This window comes from Pseudophryne corroboree, chromosome 1, assembly GCF_028390025.1.
Source record: "Pseudophryne corroboree isolate aPseCor3 chromosome 1, aPseCor3.hap2, whole genome shotgun sequence".
Classification (NCBI taxonomy): Eukaryota; Metazoa; Chordata; class Amphibia; order Anura; family Myobatrachidae; genus Pseudophryne; species Pseudophryne corroboree.
Window position 1 is genome coordinate 805316921 of NC_086444.1, and position 19987 is coordinate 805336907.

The 19987-nt window shown below is 44.4% G+C and overlaps 1 long non-coding RNA gene across 7 annotated transcripts in view; it reads left to right on the forward strand.

Annotated features, from left to right (window-relative positions):
• LOC134910709 (uncharacterized) overlaps positions 1 to 19987 on the forward strand; it is a 323989-nt gene that overhangs the window by 130332 nt on the left and 173670 nt on the right. For all 7 annotated transcript variants that reach the window (XR_010176274.1, XR_010176276.1, XR_010176266.1 and 4 more), the window contains 2 exons: positions 2108 to 2425; positions 9534 to 9575. This is a non-coding gene — a long non-coding RNA (uncharacterized LOC134910709). The remainder of the gene's footprint in view (positions 1 to 2107; positions 2426 to 9533; positions 9576 to 19987) is intronic.

Below are 19987 nucleotides of genomic sequence, written 5' to 3' on the forward strand. Positions count from 1 at the left end.
TCTTCCTATCATATCTCTATTATAGCATTTATTGTATTAACACTCAGGAAGAAGAGACCTACTGTCTACATCGGACATATATTTTCGCTCATTGAGCCATTACGCCAGTAGTTCCAATATTTAGACCAATTTATGCTGGTTCAGTTTACATATTAATATTTCTTGTTACATACATTGCTATTGTCACTTTTTTCCTTGTCGCTTTCTAGCCATTATTTTATGAGGGACATTAATAAAAGTTATATTTTAACCAAATAATCAACACCAATCATTTTCAACTTACAAATAAAGTGTGCCCCAGAAGAGACACATAGTCTTTCTTCTTTTCTCTTTTTGGTTCCGGTACTATACGGGAACCATCTCCCCATTTTCACAAGTAGGGAACTGGAATGTGACAGCAAGATGGTTGTTATAAATTAGATGATTCTAACATGTATATTAAGTATACAATAAACTGAATGCAGTCTCGTAATTTCTAGTAACATTATCACTATCACTATAAACCTATAAACATTATCAGTATCACTATAAACCTACAGAATGTTTAAGATGAATTATATATACACAAAATGTACAAAGAGTGAATATTCACATAAACCTAACATAAGGCCTAACTCATGTTTGTATGGATTTGCTGCAAAGAAGAGGCTGTCCAATTTTGTATATTTAAAATGCAAATGTAGTAGGGGGCGTCTGTAGGAGATAGATGCCTCCTGCATGCATTTGTGAGAGAATCAAAGTGTTGTACCTGAGTACGCAGCCTTGGATCACCATCTACAATATTCTTAGGCATCGGTCAGCCTGCGCATGTTGAAGCATACTCAGGCTGGCCGTCTAATCAGGACACTCAGGTCCAGTATGTCTGAGTCCAACGACGCATGACCCTGGACCTGTCACTCCTCCAGAATGAGAGCGACGCACCCATTTTGAAGAATGATGCTGTATAGCACCTCCCAAACACTGCAACATGCTGCAGTATGCATGCTGCAGCTGACAGGGGACTGCAAGTGACATATCAAGACACGTTGCGCCTGTGCAGACTCCACACCATCGGATTTGAATATAAACTATTGCATACTTACCGACATTTCAAATCTCCTCTCCGGGAGATGCCCGGAGAGGAGAAGCAGGTGGGCGGTGATGAGGGCGGGGCTGAGATAATTACATAATTAAGCCCCGCCTACTCACCAGGAAAAGCCCACAGTTGGTTAATATTTGCATAGGGGGCAGAGCTAAATGAGGCGATTAGCATATAATTGCGTCATTAGGCTCCGCCCCCTCCACCAGTCCGCAATTTTGCTGTGTCTTTCTCCACATTCTGCCCACTTCACTAGGAAGTGGGCAGAATGCGGGAGATGTGCCCACTCTTCCGGGGCTGCGGGGGACTACTCGAAAAACCGGGTGTCTCCCGCAGAATCCGGGAGAGTAGGTAAGTATGCTATTGGGCTTACGTACAACGTGAATTAGGCCCATAATAATATTCATTCTGCTAGCACTCTTCAAATGTGAATAATGGATGGTCCTTTCGTCCAGCTACCAATGTCAGAACACTATGAAATTTCATTCTATGGCCCAGATTTATCAAGCCTTGGAGAGTGATAAATAGAACGGTGATAAAGTACCAGCCAATCAGCTCCTAACTGCCATCTTACAGGCTGTGTTTGAAAATGCTAGTAAGGAGCTGATTGGTTGCTACTTTATCACCGTGCAATTTATCATTCTCCAAGGCTTGATAAATCTGGACCCTAGTGTACACTTTGCGGCTGTTAAAGTGTATATCCACATAAGATAGCAAAGTTGCAGCGCTGATATGTACAGGGTGATTCAAAAGTCGCAGTACACCCTTTTGTTTCACAAACTGTGCAGGAAATGGGAAAACTGAATACTCCAGTAAGGTACGGGTGAGGTGGGCTATCTTTAAGGGTATGTACCGAACATGGGCGCCATCTTGAAATCGGCCATCTTGAATCTAAGTCAGTTTTTTCAAATGGAAAGGGGGTCGTGTAACATGTCAAGCAACATCAGAATTAGCTGAAAAGTTTATTGCTGCAAACAGATTTGAAATAGCAGTTATGGTTCAAAAGTGACAGCACTTTTTTTGTTTCAGGTAACTGAAGATGGCTTTGACAAAACAGGAGAGAATTAAGGTAATTCTGCTGACCAATGTCGTGTGCTGCGTTGCTGGCTCTTCATGAAGGATGGCAAAACCATTGTTGAGTTTGTCTCGTCAGTAGCAGTTTTTGGAAAACCCCTCCATGACTTGTCAGCCACAGTCCCAGTTTCTCGGAATATGGAAATTAGTCACCTGACAGTGTTATGTGAAATTGGCGGTCTTTCTGGGTGCCGGTTGTTAAAATCTGCAGCTGTGACACGGAAACTTCATTCTCCCGACATCAAAATTAAAGTTCTTCGCACCCTTCATACAGTAAGTCTCTCTTATTTTCAGCTTCAAAGGTTGATGGCACTGCAGAAAATGTAAGGAAACTCAACTGTTTGGTTTGCCCAAAATTGGCATCTCTGTCAGTGGAGTATTTATAATGGTGCTGCAGACCCTGCACACAGAATAGACTGCACTGAGAGTGCAGTGAGTGCAGTGAGAGTACAGTGGGTTAAATTCCATATTCTAGCTGCCTGTATCCATCTTCTGGGGTGATGTTTCTAGAAAAGATGGTACAAATGCAGGAGATCTCAAAAACGTAGCTTTGTAAGCTTCTGCACTTGCGTCATCTGTATTAAAATATTCCACATAAATAGATGGCAGGACGTTTAGGTGGGGGTCATAGGCGGATCCAGGGGGGGGGGGGGGCAATCGGGCCCGTGCCCCCCCTGTCGTTTCGTACTCATTTTTTTTCAAAAGGAGAACAGCAGCAGCACTGCTGCTATTTCTGTCAGTCAGATTTGATAAAAGAGTTGGCAGGCACTAGGACCTGTCGCGGCTCTAACAGCAAGTCCGTGTGGTAACCAATGGGAAGGCTAGAGCTGTAACTCCAGCCTCCCCCACTGCCAGCCGGCCACAGTCCAGCCCAAGCGCAGGGTTCAAATGCCAGCATCGAGTAAGACTGTTACTTCTGACGGCACAGAAGGCTTCATTAGTCCTCACTGCACTGTACAATGGGGGTAATTCCAAGTTGATCGCAGCAGGAATTCTGTTAGCAATTGGGCAAAACCATGTGCACTGCAGGGGAGGCAGATATAACATGTGCAGAGAGAGTTAGATTTGGGTGTGGTGTGTGCAATCTGCAATCTAATTTGCAGTGTAAAAATAAAGCAGCCAGTATTTACCCTGCACAGAAATAAAATAACCCACCCAAATCTAACTCTCTCTGCACGTTATATCTGCCACACCTGCAGTGCACATGGTTTTGCCCAACTGCTAAAAAAATTCCTGCTGCGATCAACTTGGAATTACCCCCAGTATCCCAGCGCTTCCTCCTCCACTTCCTTTACCACCATGCTAGGTGCAGTCAAACTCAGCCTCAGCTTTGAGAAGGCGGCCCATGTGATTGTGACAGGGCTGTCCTGTAGATGTTTTATGCTGCTTGTTGGAGATCCAGCTGGCTGCTTCTGCTAATCAAAGATGGGCAGTTTGTGTCCTGCAGTCTGAGTCTCAGTGCAGTGTCCAAAACAATGTATGCTGCACCTGCCGCCACCAACTAAAAACTTTAATAATTATATTGTGCTGGGGTGCATTCAAGGCTCCCACAACTAATGGAACAGGTGACCAACATTTCAAGGCCCAATCAGCCTATTCATCAGGGTGAAACATTGGCTGTAGGAAAGCATCCTGGTTTATTGCCAATTATTACCTGATGGCGTATTCTGTGAGGCTATGCCCCCTGTGATACCACACCCCTTATCTGGGAGTCTTAGGTGCATGTAAATCATACTTGCCTACCTGACCCTCTCCATGAGGGAGAAAATGCTCTGTTCCTGGACTTTCCTGGTAATGTATGATTGCCATCACCTGTGGTGAGCTACTTAATTGATAAGAAAGGTGTTTCACCACAGGTGATGGCAATCATACATTACCAGGAGAGTCCAGGAACAGAGCATTTTCTCCCTCATGGAGAGGGTCAGGTAGGCAAGTATGATGTAAATATAACTATTATCGTTCCCCTTTCATGGTGCCCCCCCTTTAATTTTCTTCTGGATCCGCCCCTGGTGGGGGTCATACAGCAAGGAAGGAAGGGGGGGGAGGGGGTGCTGCTCACATGCCTTCCCTGGTGTTAATATGTCTCTGATCACTGTCTTGCAGCATTAAATTACATAATTGAGCAAAGCAACCTTGAACGTTGGCTGGCATTCATGTAATATCACACATCCCATTCGCTCCACCTCACATAATACACTGATTACATAGTGCCAAAAATTGATCTGATGACACAGCTGATTCTACAGTTCAAACTGTCCAACACAGGAGGCAGGAGGTCACAATGCAAGGAAGAATGATACGGAATATAACATGCAAACAAGCACAATTTTTGTTTGTGGCAATATTCTGCAGACAGCAGACTTGGGGCATTCTTCAGTCTGGCAGATGGGGAAATAGTATCATTTCCAGGGCCGTTTCTAGCCAATTTGGCTCCAAGTGCGAGATTTAAAAATGCCTCCTCCCCATTGACATTAAAAAAAATGCGCCCCCCCCCCCCCCCCCCCCATAGCTATAAAAAGAAAAAGCATGCGGGCGCGCTCCCTGCAAAGGGGCGTGGCCTCATTGAAATGGGCGTGGCCTCATCTGATATCATCACGGCCACCACAGGGAAAAAATAAATGAGTCAAAAGTCCCCATTTTACACAGTATGGCAGGCAAGAGTCCCCATTTTACACATTACAGCAGGCACGTGTCTCCATTTTACACATTACGCAGGCAAGACTCCCCATTTTACACATTACGGCAGGCAAGAGTCCCCATTTTACACAGTACAGCAGGCAAGACTCCCCATTTTACACAGTACGGCAGGCAAGAGTCCCCATTTTCCACAGTACGGCAGGCAAGACTCCCCATTTTCCACAGTACGGCAGGCAAGACTCCCCATTTTACACATTACAGCAGGCACGTGTCCCCATTTTACACAGTGCGGCAGGCACGTGTCCCCATTTTACACAGTACGGCAGGCAAGTGTCCCATTTTACACAGTACGGCAGGCAGGTGTCCCCATTTTACACATTACGGCAGGCAGGTGTCCCCATTTTACACAGTACGGCAGGCAAGAGTCCCCATTTTACACAGTACAGCAGGCAAGAGTCCCCATATTACCCAGTACGGCAGGCAAGAGTCCCCATTTTACACATTACGGCAGGCACATGTCCCCATTTTACACATTACGGCAGGCACGTGTCCCCATTTTACACAGTACGGCAGGCAAGTGTCCCCATTTTACACATTATGGCAGGCAAGTGTCCCCATTTTACACAGTACGGCAGGCAAGAGTTCCCATTTTACACAGTACGTCAGGCAAGAGTCCCCATTTTACACATTACAGCAGGCAGGTGTCCCCATTTTACACAGTACGGCAAGCAAGTGTCCCCATTTTACATATTACGGCAGGCAAGAGTCCCCATTTTACACATTATGGCAGGCAGGTGTCTCCATTTTAATCAGTACGGCAGGCAGGTGTCCCCATTTTGCACAGTGCGGCAGGCAGGTGTCCCCATTTTACACAGTGCGGCAGGCAGGTGTCCCCATTTTACACAGTACAGCAGGCAAGTGTCAAGTGGGGCGAAGGAAAGTAGAGGGGGGGGGGAGAGAGACTACTTACATATAGACGATCTTCCCGCTCTTTGGGTCGGGCCGCCTCACCTCCCTCGCGCTGGCCGCCTCCTCCTTCCAGCTTGTCTGCTCCTCCTCCCTCTTCCCGAGTACTCCTACTCGGGGGCGGGGTTTCGCGGAATGATGCAATTGCATTGTGACGTCACGACGCAAACTCGTCATTCCACGAAACTCCGCCCCCCGAGCAGGAGTGCTCAGGAAGAGGGATGAGGGGGAGACAAGGACACGCAAAGTGCAGCGGCGGGCGCCCCATGCGGTTGCCCGGCTCACACGCCGCTAGAAACGGCACTGATCATTTCCTTTGGTCTATGAGACAACTAGTAATTTAAAACAATAGTACTATAGTGTCAGCATATTTCTAAATATGCTAAACTTTAAAAATTGATTTAGAATCCTCTCGGGGCATAAAATGCAACAATATGTACATAGGCGAGGAGTGCATACAAAGGGCTTAATTCAAGGTTGATTGCAAAAGCAAAATCTTCTTCTAATAGGCATACCTCCCAACTGTTCCGATTTTCGTGGGACAGTCCCATTCTTTTGGGACTGTCCCATCCCAGTCCGCAGTGTCCCACGGTGGGTGGTGGGAGGGGGGGGCAGTTGGGAGGCTCCTGTAGTCACTGCTCTGCCTAGGAGAGCAGCGGTGAACAGATGCTGTGCGCATGTGCACAGCATCTATTCACATTAGACAGAGGGAAAGGGGGCATGCCAGCAGCTCACAGAACGCTGGGCATGCCCCCACAGTGATGAAATACATGGCTTTGCGGGAGTACCGCCAGCTAGTCCCTCTTTTACATCTCCCAATGTTGGGAGGAATGCTAATGGACAAAACCATGTGCACTGCAGGTGGGACAGAAGTAACATGTGCAGAGAGCGTTAGATTTGGGTGGAATGTGTTCAAACTGAAATCTAAATTGCAGTATAAAAATAAAGCAGACAGTATTTACCCTGCACAGAAACAATATAACCCACCCAAATCTAACTCTCTCTGCACGTTTATATCTGCCACACCTGCAGTGCACATGGTTTTGCCCATTAGAGGAAGATTTTGGATTTTGCAATCAGGCCCTTAGACATTAGAGTGTGCTACTGCATATATTACTACAATTTAAATAGAATACATTTTATTTTATTATATATCCTTTCTTTAAGAATATATATTGGAATAAATCAACATAAATTTACTGACTTGACACATATTTTTGCTTTTAAATATTTGCATAGTTTTTAAGAAACATGTGGTACATGGTTTACGATGGAATTAATAAGGGCCCTCATTCCGAGTTGTTCACTCGCTAGCTGCTTTTAGCAGCATTGCACACGCTAGGCCGCCGTCCTCTGGGAGTCAGTGGCGCACACAGGGGGGGTTTCCGAGTACCTGGAAACCCCCCCTGATGACCCCAAAAAATGTTTTGAGACGGAGACACAGCTGTCTCCGTCTCAACAAAAGCAAAAGCCGCGACCGCGATCGCGGACGGAGCTGCAGCAAGAGCAGAGAGCTATGCAGCTCTCTGCTTAGAGAATGTCCCGGGTGCCGGGGGAGCTGCTGGCTGCGCATGCTCAGCCACAGCAGCTCCCTCCGTCCTCACTCTGCCTTCCGCTGCCGTGGCCGCCCCTCTGTATGTAAGTTTGAAATCATTGTTTAAGTGTGTTTTTGTATGATATGAATGCATGTATGCATGTATGTATGTATGTATGTGGGTTTGTGTGTGTGCTTGTATGTACAGTATGTATGTATGTGTGTTTACATGTGTGAGTGTATGTATGTGTGTTTACATGTGTGAGTTTGTGAATATATATATATATATATATATATATAAATGTGAGATATATATATATCTAAAAAACCGGTAATCCTCCTTGGGTCCTGTGATAGGACCTCTATTGAAGAAAAATAGGCGGCACTCCAGGTACTTAAATAAAGTCAAACTGAATTCAAAAAATACATTTCATGGTGCAAAAAACAACGTTTCAAGGCTCTACGGCCTTTTCATCTGGTTATGCATTATAGGTGAGATCAATAAACAAAATACCTCTGTTTTTTTTCACCTCACCTATAATGCATAACCTGATGGAAAGGCTGTAGAGCCTTGAAACGTTGTTTTTTGATCCATGAAATTATTATTTTTTAATACAGTTTGACTTTATTTAAGTCCTTGGAGTGCCACCTATTTTTCTTCAATAGAGGTCCTATCACAGGACCCAAGGAGGATTACCAGATAAATTAATTTCAGGAGGCCACCCTGGCATCTTTGCTTTTTATCATCCAGAGTACCAGACGACCACACAAATATATATATATATATATATATATATATATCTGCAAATGATGAATGGCACCTCAGAATCAGATAAAATGTACGGAAGCAGGATGGCACTCATAGAGTCTAGTAAACCATAGAAAATCAGCACAGAACGCTGTAGCTGTATGTCAACGTTTCAGAGTTAGACTCTTTTAAAGGAGTCTAACTCTGAAACGTTGACAAACAGCTTCAGCGTCCTGTGCTGATTTTCTATGGTTTACCAGTCTCAATGAGTGCCGTCCTGCCTCCGTACATATATATGTATGTATGTTTGTGTGTGTGTATATATCTATATATATATTTATTACACATACCTGCGCATATACATACACACCCACCCACCCACGGAAACCCCCCTCGCTAAATCCTGCGTTTGCCACTGGGAGTGTATCTTAGCTTAGCAGAATAGCGAACGAAAGATTAGCAGAATTGCTAATAATTAATTCTTTGCAGTTTCTGAGTAGCTCCAGACCTACTCACAGATTGCGATCAGCTCAGTCCGTTTAGTTCCTGGTTTGACATCACAAACACGCCCTGCGTTCGGCCAGCCACTCCCCCGTTTCTCCAGACACTCCCGCGTTTTTCCCTGACACACCTGCGTTTTTTAGCACACTCCCAGAAAATGCTCAGTTACCTCCCAGAAACGCCCCTTTCCTGTCAATCACTCACCGATCAGCAGTGCGACTGAAAAGCGCCGCAGGATCCACAGCAAAACTGCTAAGTTTTTAGTTAAATAACTAAGCGCATGCGCCCTGCGTGCCTTACGCATGCGCAATTTGCAACAAATCGCAGCATAGCGAAAATCGGCAACGAGCGAACAACTCGGAATGACCACCAATATCTGTGGTTGTATAATTAATTTGGTAAGGAATACACAACTACAAGACAGCCTTTTTCACCATTTTTATGATCAGTCTCTCTCAAGTCTGGTTCTGCTTGATGAAATCTTAAACAGTTGCTACTTCACATACATGTTTAGTAACAACAAAATAAATAAATACATAATATAATAATATAAATAATAATAATAATAATAATAATAATAATAAATATATCTAGTGCTTCAAAGTTCTTTCTTATTTATACTAACAGATGGCAACTCAGATAAAGGGAGGTATCCTATTAGGTTCATTGATTTACCGCATGGTGATAACGGGCTTTTCAGCTCGATAACGCTATCGGGCTATCCAATTAAAGCCCGCTTTTACCGTGCGGTAAATCACCTGTTATTTGCTGATAACACATGGGGCTGGCTATCGGGGATTCTGCTTCAGATGCCAGAGGCACGCAAAGCATAATCCCCGATAAATGCCAGTTTACGGTGCTAATTGGATAACCACAGGGGAATCCTTTAGCTGTGGTAACTAACTGCAGCTAATAGGATATATATATGTTTGCTATATACAAATGAAGCCTTGTGATCAATAACATTGTAATAGATCAACTTCTTATTTCTCCAGAACCATGTGCAATGAGCAACCTCTATGTACTCCAAAATCCTGGTGGGTAAGATTCACACTCTTGGTGAAATTCCGTATGTGTTATTTTAAAGTTAATATGACTATTCAAATAAATTGAAGATCATGTGACAGAATGGTTATTGACCATAGATTAGGCCTAGAAGCATAGGAATAATAGGTGCAGGGGGTGTAGGCCGGCCCTCCCCCTCTACCAACTTATGCTGCCTGCCAGCCACACTGAACTCACCTCCTGTGCTCCGTGGCTTTTCCTCTTTTAGCAGTGTGCTCCTGCTGCAGCCGGCACATCTGCAGTCAGTGTAACTGCTGGCTCTGTCTCCCAGTCCTCAGTAAAGCTGGGAGGATGCGTGGCATTGCTTAGCCTGGCCCTCTTTGCCTGCCAATGCCATCAGAGTGGGTAAAGTCCCAGTGGGACACCCTGACTTTATAACTATCACCATAGACCGCTCGGGAATTGGCAACAGTGATGAGGGCACTAGGACCAGGGCACATGTAGTGCATGTGGCAGGCCCAGGGGGCATTTGTGATCAGGCACTAGGCCCATTTCCTTGTGCCTAGGGCACTATATTGATCAAGGATGCCCTGTGCTTACCATTTCACCAACCATGTTGCCCCTATATGCTCTTTTAGCATTCTGGTGGTTTTGCCAATATATATTTGCACAGACACAAGGGGCTAAATGCAATATCCTCCGAGTTGCTGGAGGTGCGGAACTTTGTGAGAGTCTGTCATTTTTTTTTTTAGTAGCAATGATTTATAGGACAAACCCAGGTTGATTTTGCATTGTAAATGATTGATGCTTAAAAAAAACAGTCTGACTCAGAATGTTCCGCACCTCCGGCAACTCGGAAGCTATTACATTTAGCCCCAGATGTTCACCTGAAAGAGGGTTGATGCAATTGTCCCCGTACAGTATATCAAGAATTGTCAATTAATACTTCTGCTGCAATTGTATGCTACTGGTTTATGATTTAGCCAATTTCCTTATCACAGGTGACAATGTCATTTTTCAAAAATATGTCTCTAAAATTGTTTCTTCACTTAAGGCCCAACAATGGTGGTTTCTTTGAACACCTTACTCAAAACCGAGCCAGTTAATAATGTTGATAATGTGCTAGTTTGATGATACGATAGGATTTCAAAACTCTGTGATTGTTAATTTATGTGGTTCCTCCAGTGTTTGGCTAAGATACATGCATGGGATCCGCCTAGTGAGTCTCTGGAATCTTAGGAATTATTATGAACACATTCGGTTTAAATTATGGTGCATTTTGGGAATTGTAGTTTTGGTACTTGTTTCTTATGTTAACCCAATGTGGCAATACAGATTTTTGATAATTCTTGTATATAGACAAGATGTGCAGGTTGCTGAATTTGACTACAGTATATATACCATATGCCAATACGGTAACATAGACAAACCTCACATAGATAGTAAAGGAGACAAGTAGAAGTTGCATGGAAGCAAAATGAAAGCCCAGCTCGTCATCATGTCCTGGTGCACATATTGGTGAATTACTATGCAATTTCTTAATTTAGGAACTACTGTATACAACTGCTCCTGTGTCTGAGGAAATCATTACCATCATTTAGATGGGGATAAATGGGGAGATGTACTAAGCCTTGGTAAATAATAAAGTGTAGAGAGATAAACGACCAACCAGTCAGCTTCTGTAATTTTTCCAAGTCTCTTAGTACATCTCCAGTGGCAAATGCAGGATTTGCATGGGGGGGTTTTCCAGAACTGGGTGGAGCCAATCACAGGGGTGGGGACTGAGGTGACCCAGTATATGCTGGGTCCGTAAAACTAGTGTGTCTGTGTATATTATATATATATATATATATGTCCCAAGTAGGTCTGGCACTCCATACATCAATAGCAACCACCGGTGTGCCTTTACCAAAGGTGTATATGGATACAGGTGCAATCTTTGGAAAGCAGGCACGGCACTCCCGGATTGATCAATAAAACAGCAGTTTACTTCAAAATTTCGAGGACTATATCCCCGTCTTCAGGAAGACACTGCTTCCTGAAGACGGGGATATAGTCCTCGAAACGTTGAAGTAAACTGCTGTTTTATTTATCAATCCGGGAGTGCCGTGCCTGCTTTCCAAAGATTACACCTGTATCCATATATATATATATATATATATATATATATACACACATATCTACATATATATATTCCGCATATACACCTATATAAATATATATATATATATATATATATATATACACATACATATATACATCTACATAGCATTTTAAACATGCATACATATATATATATATATATATATATATACAGTGCACGTATATATACACATGTATATATATATCATATATGTGTGTGTTTATATGTATGTATATACATGTCACATACATAGTAGCTGGCACTCACTGGATCCATAATGATATAGCGTATCCTGGTGCCCTCACATGCTGGTATCCCCAGCAGTATGTACACAACAAGCAGGTGCGGCACTCAGGAAAAAATGACAGACTCAGGAAAGTTGTATATCAACGTTTCGGTGTATTACCGTCTTCAGGATATATCCTGAAGACGGTAATACACCGAAACGTTGATATACAACTTTCCTGAGTCTGTCATTTTTTCCTGAGTGCCGCACCTGCTTGTTGTATGTATATACATGTGTATATATGTATGCACATGGATATATATGTACTATAATTAAAATAAAGTAAACTTTTATTAAGCACTTACAAGTGCCACCAGGAAGACAGCAGGCTGCAGAGGACGCTAGACAGCCATTAATAATACTCATGCAGCATAAAAAAAAAAAATGTTTTCTTTTTTTTTGGTGGAGGGGGGTTTCTGGGTGCATGGAAACCCCCCCCTGGGTGCGCCACTGATCTCCCCCCAAATGAGGCCGCTAATGGAGCTGTGGCCTGCAGGGTGTTGCCAAACTTCCTTGCGGGCAGTGGCGACTGCTGCCCCTGGGTTGCAGCTCCGACCACACATTGCAGGGGGGAGCCTGTCAGCACATCTAAACATACATGTGGTATTGTATGTAATATATGTGCTGGCTGCCTTACCCAGGGATCAGTAGCTGCCACTATGGATATCACTGGCCTGCCACCACTGCACGGGAGACATCACTCTGCTTGTCTGTCATTTTCTATAAGCCTGCCCCCTGACTGCTATTGGCTTACAGGAGTGCTTATAGAAAATGATAGACAGGCAGAGTAATGTGTCCCATGCAGCAGCAGCAGCAAGTCAGTGATTCACAGAACAGAGGCTGCTGATCTCTGGGTAAGGTAAGCCAGCACTTATATTACATACATCATATGTATGTTTATATGTGCTGATCGGCTCCCCCCTGCGATGTGTGGTCAGAGCTAGAACCCAGTGCTTGCGGGGGTCCCTGGCAAACACATGACCCTCTGACCTGAACTGCTTCCACCAGAAGCTCACCTCCACTGGTGATTTTTCTAACAATCTTGGGATAAATGGTCTTTTGTATGTGAAAGTTCTATTAGGAGCATCAAGCCAACCATGGGAGATTTTCTGGGAGATTATCCAACAGATAAAGCCCATATGGTAAATGAATTGGAACAAGTACACACTGGTTCTTTTTCTTACTTCCTGAATAGACAAATAAATTACATTTTACACAGTACAGGTGAGACCAGAGTTATGGCTATCTGTAAATTTGCGGGATACAAAGAATACTTTATAAAACATTACAAATCTAAACACTAAATAATCTGCTGACCAATTAATACCTTTCATTGGTGTTCATTCCGAGTTGATCGCTAGCTGCATTTGTTTGCAGCGCAGCAATCAGGCTAAAAAACAGCAGTTCTGCGCATGCGTATGCGGCACAATGCGCATGTGCGACGTACAGGCACAACGAACGATGCAGTTTTGCACAGGGTCTAGCGATGCATTTCAGTTGCACTGGTTGCTGCAGAGTGATTGGCATGAAGTGGGCGTTTTTGGGTGGCAACTGACCGTTTTCAGGGAGTGTTCGGAAAAACGCAGGCGTGCCAGGGAAAACGCAGGCATGGCTGGGCGAACGCTGGGCGGGTGTGTTACGTCAAATCCGGAACTGAATAGTCTGAAGTGATCGCAAGCGCTGAGTAGGTTTTGAGCTACTCTGAAACTACACAAAAAAATGTTTGCAGGTGCTCTGCGATAAAAACGTTTGCACTTCTGCTAAGCTAAAATACACTCCCAGTGGGCGGCGGCATAGCATTTGAACGACTGCTAAAAACCGCTAGCAAGCGATCAACTCGGAATGACCACCATTGTCTCATACATGTGTTACACTAATTAAGAGAGCTTAGCAAAAAAAACCTATAAATTGACAGGCTTCATTAGCTGTTTTGATTATAAGTTCAGTGTTTTGTCGCACTATTCAATTTGCTGAAAAAGTACAGCTTTTCCTAGCTTCTTAGTGCTTGAAGCCAATTGCTTAGACTGCAAATGGATTGAAATTCAGTTCACATATGTTTCTTTCCATGTGAAAACCACCAACTAGTTGTTGGCAGACAACTCGGGGCATGTGAGGTCCTCCTGGCCTGATTACAGAATGATTCTGATCCAAGCTGTAAACAAGGGTAAACAGAAGTTATTTCACATACTGAAAACTGAACAGCAAGCAGTTAATGATGATTTTGGTTCACTTTTTTTTATTTTTAATAGATCATAATAGCTGGGTCCATTTGCATTTTTGTTAGTGGAATAAAACTTCTAGGTATAAGTATACAAATTTTAACCACTTTATGGCTGAAGGGTACTTGTCATTCATCAAGCAATACATGGTCACATTATTGTGACCACTAGCTTATAGCCAGAGTAACCGTTGTGTGCAGCACATACAGCAGCTAGACGGGTTGTACTTTTCCATAGTGAGCTGCTCCACTGTAGCATGTAAGTCATCCCTCTCGCACCTTCGTAGCCGACGTTCACCTCTCACATGAATGGCACGTGGTGCTCTTCAGTTTCCACGTCAGTTATACGCAATGGCGCCATTTGTCCAGTCATAATACACCTGCACCACAGGTCAGCATGAAAAAGTCAGCATGTTCACTTCCTTCACAAACTCGTTATGGAGCTCAACAGAGGTCACTGGAGAGTTATAATCTGATACGACTACAAGAGTGGTCTGCAACAGCAGGAGAGTTTTGACCCACTGCGAGCTGCTTTTGGGGGAGAAGCACCATCCTGAATCACTGTGTTTGAGTGGTTTGCAGAATTTCAGCGCTGGACGGTCCCTGAAAGACGACGAGCACTGCGGCCAACCTGTGTCCACCATCAGTTAAGACCTGTTACCCTGTGACTACTTCATGTTCCCACAAATCAAGTGCAAGATGCGTGGAATTTGTTTTGAGTCACCGGAAGCTGTAGTGGAGACCTTCATCCAGCATGCAGAAGACATACCTGTTTCAGAATCTTTGAGGACATTATTATGTAACATAGTAACATAGTAATATAGTAATTGAGGTTGAAAAGAGGCAAAATGCCTATCGCATTCAACCTGTATTAAATTGTGTTGATTATAATGTACCTGCTGAAGTAATGTTTTATGACTATTTAACAACTATAAATCATGTTACACCCAGATTAACAACGTCAATATTTTAAATGTTATAACCTTGGATATCATTTTCAGTCAGAAATGTTTCCAATCCTTTTTTAAATGCATTTACAGAGTCCGCCATTACTACCTTCCCTGGCAGTGAATTCCAAATCCTTATTGCCCTAACAGTAAAGAACCCTTTCCTCCATTGTGTACGGAATTTCCTCTCCTCCAGCCTCAGCGAGTGCCCACGTGTCCTAAACAGTGTTCTTTTAATAAATAAATCCTCTGATAAAGCTTTGTAATGCCCCTTTAAATATTTGAAGATATTAATAATGTCTCCTCTTAGACGCCTCTTTTCCAGTGTATACATTTTCATCCTAGTTAGCCTTTCCTTGTAGTCCAGTCCCTCTAGCCCTTTAATCAATTTAGTAGCTCGTCTTTGAACCCTTTCGAGTTCACCGATATCTTTTTTATACAGTGGTGCCCAAAACTGAACACAATATTCCAGGTGCGGAAGTTCCAATGATTTATACAGCTGCAGGATTACATCCTCGACCCTTGTCTCAATTCCCCGTTTAATGCACGCTAGCACCTTACTTTCCTTCTTTACTGCGCTTTGACATTGTGTATGGTTATTAAGCCTATTATCGATGAGTATTCCCAAATCTTTTTCCAGTACTGTTACCCCTAGACTTTCCCCGTTTAATATGTAGGATGCAAGCTTGTTTTTAGTCCCGAAATGCATAACCTTGCATTTTTCTATATTGAACCTCAGTCTCCATTTAGTCGCCCAGGTTTCAAGTTTAGATAAATCATTCTGTAGAGACTCCACATCTATTTCTGAATTAATTACCTTACACAGTTTAATATCATCTGCAAAGATTGATACTGTGCTTTCCAGGCCTATTTCTAGGTCATTGATAAATATGGTAAACAGTAGTGGCCCGAGTATGGACCCTTGTGGTATTCCGCTGACTACTGGGGTCCAGCTTGAGGATTTCCCATTGACCACTACTCTCTGTACCCTGTTATCCAGCCAGTTACTTGTCCATTTGCAAACAGTTTTTCCTAGGCCAAGCTCCTTTAATTTGATGATCAGTCTCCTGTGAGGCACTGTATCGAAGGCTTTTGCAAAATCTAAGTAGATCACATCCACCGCTTTTCCCTTGTTGAGATTATTGCTCACTTCCTTGTAGAAGCTAATTAAGTTAGTTTGACATGATCTGTCCCTCACAAACCCATGCTGGTTCTTGCTAATAATCATAGTGGTCTGTAGATACTCCTGTATGCTATCCCTTAGAATTTCTTTCAATATTTTCCCCACTATAGATGTCAAACTAACCGGTCTGTAGTTACCCAGATGATTTTTGGATCCCTTTTTAAATAATGGCACCACCTCAGTGTCACGATCCGGGTATCTGGACGCCATTTCTTACCTATCAGATGCCTCCTAAGGCTGGCTCAGCGCTCCAGGACCGGATCCCATCTGTTATCCTGATGTGCACATTCCCGCATCCTCTCCTGTCTCTCTGGACGTAGTCACAGTAACGCCTTATACATCTGGCATGGCGTCTCCCGCGGCCTCCGCCGCCGTCCCTGAGCTTCTGCATTCAGAGTGGCGATTACGTCAGCCGCGGCCTCCGCTGTGTCCGCGTGGTCGGATGTGCATCTGTCAGCCTGGCGTCTCCTGTCTCCGGTGGCCGGCGCCGCCATTACTGTTTTCCAGACCACATGGATTACAATCCAAACTTCCCTCCAAGTGTCTGCATGGGCGCAGCCATCTTGGATTCTGTCAGCTGATCATTCCTACCAATCCGTTGTCAGTATTATTAATTTGCATAATTGCCTAGCCAATGCCTTCCTTGCTGCAGGTATAAATAGGTTGTGCCTGAGCAAGGAAGGCGTCAGTGCTTTGGCTGTCAAACCTAATTCCAGTTTGTCTCTCTTCTGTGAATGTCTTCCAGGTTCCAGCTCCTGTCTCCAGACTTCTGCTATAGAGATCCGCACCAGCATTCCATCTGCGGTGTAGCCTGACTCTCCGATCCATTCTGGACTCACCTGTTTCCAGCTACAACATCACCTGCTTCCAGCTTAGCTTCCAGCAGTGTACAGCTTCTCTTAAAGGGCCGGTGTCCTTTCTGCAGTTTACCAGTCTCCACCGGTATTATTATTTCTCCGCTCTCAAATTCTACATTTCATCTACATTGCATCGCTCTCAAGCTTTATTTATTATTTAACTGGTTCCAGCCAGTATCCACTCCGTGCCAACACCTGTCTGGTTCTAACCAGTACCCACAGCAGCATTTTATCTACAGCAGTCCAGCTTTCCCTGGAACACCAGCTGGTACGACCCTGGGCTTTCCTCATTGCTACAGTTGAGCCTGGTAAGGACTTTCCAACTTGCAGATAATAAGAACTGTCTCATACCACCAGAGCTCTGTGGCCCCTGCCACCCTGTAGTACCCAGGAACTGTATTATTATTTCTCTGCTGATTTTTATGTTACTTTTTACTGCTACTGTGATGCATGGAGTTTGTCATAAATAAATATCATTGACTTTTACTCAAGTTGTCGTGGTCACGCCTTCGGGCGGTTTCTCTTCATGTTACTTACATGTCCAGGGGTCTGATACAACCTCCCAGGTTCCGGTACATCTCAGCCCCTACAACTGAGGCTGCCTTCCGTCAGCTCAGGCCCTCAGTTGTAACAGTAAGCACTGACCTAATGAATCCAGCCGGAGACCAGGATCAAGCGGCCAGGCCGATGCAAGAACTGGCAGCCCGACTAGAACATCAGGAGGCTGCACAGGGCCACATCATCCGCTGTCTCCAGGATTTCTCTACTCGGCTGGATGGGATTCAGACAACTCTCCGTGGATCAGGCGCGTCTGGTGCGTCAACCACAGTGACTCCAGCTATAACCCCACCCACCTTACCCATTTCTGCTCCACGTCTTCATCTTCCAACGCCAGCAAAATTTGACGGATCTCCAAGATTCTGCAGGGGATTTCTCAACCAGTGTGAGATTCAGTTTGAGCTACAACCTGGCAATTTTCCCAGTGACCGTACAAAAATTGCCTACATCATCTCACTTCTCAGTGGCTCAGCCCTTGACTGGGCATCACCGTTATGGGAGAGGTCCGACACCCTGCTATCTTCTTACACTGCATTCGTGTCAACATTCAGGCGCATCTTCGACGAGCCAGGCCGGGTAACTTCAGCTTCGTCTGAGATTCTCCGTTTACGCCAGGGATTACATACTGTAGGACAATATCTTATACAGTTCCAGATCCTGGCATCTGAACTGGCATGGAACGACGAGGCCCTGTATGCTGCATTCTGGCATGGTTTATCCGAGCGTATTAAAGATGAGTTAGCTACCAGAGACTTACCCTCCAAGTTAGATGAGCTAATCTCACTTTGTACAAAAGTTGACTTACGTTTCAGAGAGAGAGCAACTGAGCGTGGAAGATCATCTGCTCCAAAATCTTCTGCTCCTCCTCCTCGCCAACTGTCACCAACTAAAGATGAACCCATGCAAATTGGCCGTTCTCGTTTAACTCCTGCTGAGCGCCGAAGACGTCTCTCCGAGTCTCTCTGTCTTTATTGTGCAGCTCCGTCTCACACCATTAATGCCTGTCCCAAACGTCCGGGACTCCAAGTCCTAGCTCGTCAAGGAGAGGGCCGGCTAGGAGTAATGATCTCCTCTCCATCTCCTCAAGATTGTAATCTCCCAGTCTCGCTTCAAGTTGCTCAACGTTATCAGAACGTCATTGCCCTCCTGGATTCCGGAGCAGCTGGGAACTTTATTACCGAAGCCTATGTTAAACGGTGGTCCCTACCCACCGAGAGACTTCCTTCCTCCTTTTCCTTAACTGCCGTGGATGGCAGTAAAATTTTTGATACAGTTATTGCTCTAAGGACTCTACCAGTTCATCTGAGAGTGGGAGTTCTTCATTCCGAACTTATTTCACTTTTAGTGATTCCAAGAGCCACACATCCTGTGGTCCTGGGCCTTCCATGGCTCCGTCTTCACAATCCTACAATTGATTGGACGACTACGCAAATCCTGGCATGGGGTCCCTCCTGTGCTGAGACATGTTTGTTTAAAGTGTTGCCTGTCTGTTCTTCCTCCCCCAGGTCGTCTGATGTTCCACCTCCTCCATATCAAGATTTCACGGATGTGTTCAGTAAAGCTTCTGCTGATATCCTTCCTCCTCATAGAGAATGGGACTGCCCGATTGATCTCGTTCCAGGGAAGGTTCCACCTCGAGGCCGAACTTATCCGTTGTCTCTGCCCGAGACGCATTCTATGGAGGAATACATTAAAGAGAACCTAGCAAAGGGGTTCATTCGACCTTCTTCTTCTCCAGCCGGCGCAGGCTTCTTTTTTGTAAAAAAGAAAGATGGTGGTCTGCGGCCGTGCATCGACTACAGAGGTTTGAACGACATTACCATTAAGAACCGCTATCCTTTACCCCTGATTACTGAGCTCTTTGACAGAGTTATCGGAGCTACCATCTTTACAAAGCTGGACTTGAGAGGTGCATACAATCTCATCCGGATCCGTGAGGGTGACGAGTGGAAGACCGCATTTAACACCCGTGACGGTCATTATGAGTACCTCGTCATGCCCTTCGGATTGAGCAATGCTCCAGCTGTCTTCCAGCATTTCGTCAATGAGATCTTCAGAGACATTCTATACCGTCATGTCGTGGTCTATCTAGACGATATCCTCATTTTTGCCAACAATTTAGAGGAACATCGTTTTTGGGTAAAGGAGGTTCTGTCCCGTCTCCGTGTCAATCATCTCTATTGCAAATTAGAGAAATGCGTCTTTGAAGTCAAGTCCATTCCGTTTCTAGGGTACATTGTGTCCGGTTCCGG